Source organism: Pogonomyrmex barbatus, unplaced genomic scaffold, assembly GCF_055798465.1.
Source record: "Pogonomyrmex barbatus isolate J1 unplaced genomic scaffold, ASM5579846v1 scaffold45, whole genome shotgun sequence".
NCBI lineage: Eukaryota > Metazoa > Arthropoda > Insecta > Hymenoptera > Formicidae > Pogonomyrmex > Pogonomyrmex barbatus.
Window position 1 is genome coordinate 2,501 of NW_028297144.1, and position 2,500 is coordinate 5,000.

Consider the following 2,500-nt stretch of genomic DNA (forward strand, 5'->3'; position numbering starts at 1 on the left):
TCGCGCCCCGGAGGAACGGAGAGAGAACTCTGTCCCCGGTGGGCAGCGAGCGTAGATATACAAAACACGTTGGGACTGTATACCTTCGAGTCGCGTTCTCCATGGAGACGCGGCGAGAGAAAGGAAAATGCGATTACCCTGAACGGTGGATCACTTGGCTCGTGGGTCGATGAAGAACGCAGCTAATTGCGCGTCAACTTGTGAACTGCAGGACACATGAACATCGACATTTCGAACGCACATTGCGGTCCACGGATACAATTCCCGGACCACGCCTGGCTGAGGGTCGTTTTAGTACCCAGAGACTGCTTGCGCCCGCGTTCGCGCGCTTCGCCTCGCGTCGCCGACGACGGCGACCGGGCGACGGCAGCGCGCACCGGCGTACGAGCGATCGTTGGACGTTCGCCCCGTGCCGCGCGAAAGCCAGCGGTGAGAGGAGAGACAGCAGCGGGAAGCCCTTGCGCGCCACGCGTAAGGCCGCCAGTCCCGCCGGGCTCTTCCGCCGCGCGCACGCCGGCTGGGCGTCGTCCGAAATGACATTGATACGTGACGAAGGCTGACCGGGGCGCCGAGCGACCGGGCGCGAGAATAGAGGAGAGAAATAGAGGAGACTCTCGCGAGACGTGTACGCGGGTAGAGGAGGATCCGACGGAGAGAGGCGCCCTTCCGCGAGAGCGGAACCGGGCACTCCCTACGTTGTCGCAGGCCTCCCCCCGCGTCGCGCGCGGAGATCCGATTCTCTTAACCTTAACGCTCCGCCCGTCTGTCGTTCCCTCCGCGGGGATCGCGAGCCGACCGCGTGTCCGAGTCCACGAAGTTCCTCTCCATATCTCTCTCGAGCGAGAGAGCAGAGACGCGACCTGGGACCGGCACGCTTCGTCGTGTACTCGTGTTACGAACCCCGTCGTCCGCCCGAACTGTCACCCACACACTGACTTTGACGACCTCAGAGCAGGCGAGATTACCCGCTGAATTTAAGCATATTACTAAGCGGAGGAAAAGAAACTAACCAGGATTTCCTTAGTAGCGGCGAGCGAACAGGAAAGAGCCCAGCACCGAATCCCGCGGTTCCGCCGCAGGGAAATGTGGTGTTTGGGAGGGTCCGCTTATCCCGAGGCGTCGCGTCGCGTCCAAGTCCATCTTGAATGGGGCCACTTACCCGCAGAGGGTGCCAGGCCCGTAGCGACCGATGCCCGTCTCGGGAGGATCTCTCCTTAGAGTCGGGTTGCTTGAGAATGCAGCTCTAAGTGGGTGGTAAACTCCATCTAAGGCTAAATACGACCACGAGACCGATAGCGAACAAGTACCGTGGGGGAAAGTTGAAAAGAACTTTGAAGAGAGAGTTCAAGAGTACGTGAAACCGTTCAGGGGTAAACCTAAGAAACCCAAAAGAACGAACGGGGAGATTCATCGTCAGCGACGCTGGCTTCGCGTCGGTGTGCGATGCCCCGCGGGGCCCTCGCGGCTCGCGCGCGGGCACGCCGCCGTGCGCCGATGTCCGGCGTTCGTAGTCGTGCACTTCTCCCCTAGTAGAACGTCGCGACCCGCTGGGTGTCGGTCTACGGCCCGGGTGCGGCGGCTGACGCGTCGCCGGTAAAACGGCACGCGTCAAACCCCCGGTCGCCCGGCCGGCTGCCCGGCGGTACGCGCAAGGTATCAGGCCGCACGCTTCACAAACGAGACGAGTGCGTCGAGGCCGTCGCAAGCGCGCGCCACGGTACACGGAGGCAACGGACCTAGCGCCGTCACCGTGCCTGGCCCGCTGTTGGTCGTACGGTTAACCTTCGACAGGCCTGCCAACGTCCCAATGGGAGTCTCGTGCTCCTGTGCGGGACCGATACCGGTCGGCGACGCTACTGCTTTGGGTACTCTTAGGACCCGTCTTGAAACACGGACCAAGGAGTCTAACATGTACGCGAGTCATTGGGACGAGCGATACCTAAAGGCGTAATGAAAGTGAAGGTCGGCCCTGGTTGTCGACCGAGGGAGGATGGGCCGCGTCGCGACGCGGCTCCGCACTCCCGGGGCGTCTCGTTCTCATCGCGAGAAGAGGCGCACCCAGAGCGTACACGTTGGGACCCGAAAGATGGTGAACTATGCCTGGTCAGGACGAAGTCAGGGGAAACCCTGATGGAGGTCCGTAGCGATTCTGACGTGCAAATCGATCGTAGGAACTGGGTATAGGGGCGAAAGACTAATCGAACCATCTAGTAGCTGGTTCCCTCCGAAGTTTCCCTCAGGATAGCTGGCACTCGGCCGTTCCGCACGGAACGCGCGCGAGTCTCATCTGGTAAAGCGAATGATTAGAGGCCTTGGGGCCGAAACGACCTCAACCTATTCTCAAACTTTAAATGGGTGAGATCTCTGGCTTTCTTGAACTATGAAGCCACGAGCATCTCGGATCAGAGTGCCAAGTGGGCCATTTTTGGTAAGCAGAACTGGCGCTGTGGGATGAACCAAACGCAGAGTTAAGGCGCCCAACTCGACGCTCATGGGACAC

The 2,500-nt window shown here is 60.6% G+C and overlaps 2 non-coding genes across 2 annotated transcripts in view; both read left to right on the forward strand.

Annotated features, from left to right (window-relative positions):
• Positions 1-134: 134 nt before the first annotated feature.
• On the forward strand, positions 135-289 carry LOC148935490 (5.8S ribosomal RNA). Its single transcript, XR_016140305.1, has one exon. It is a non-coding gene; the product is annotated as a 5.8S ribosomal RNA (ribosomal RNA).
• A 652-nt stretch (positions 290-941) lies between these two features.
• The window catches only part of LOC148935491 (large subunit ribosomal RNA), a 4,070-nt gene continuing 2,511 nt past the window's right edge, over positions 942-2,500 (forward strand). The window contains exon 1 of the ribosomal RNA XR_016140309.1: positions 942-2,500. This exon is cut by the window's right edge and continues 2,511 nt beyond it. This is a non-coding gene — a ribosomal RNA (large subunit ribosomal RNA).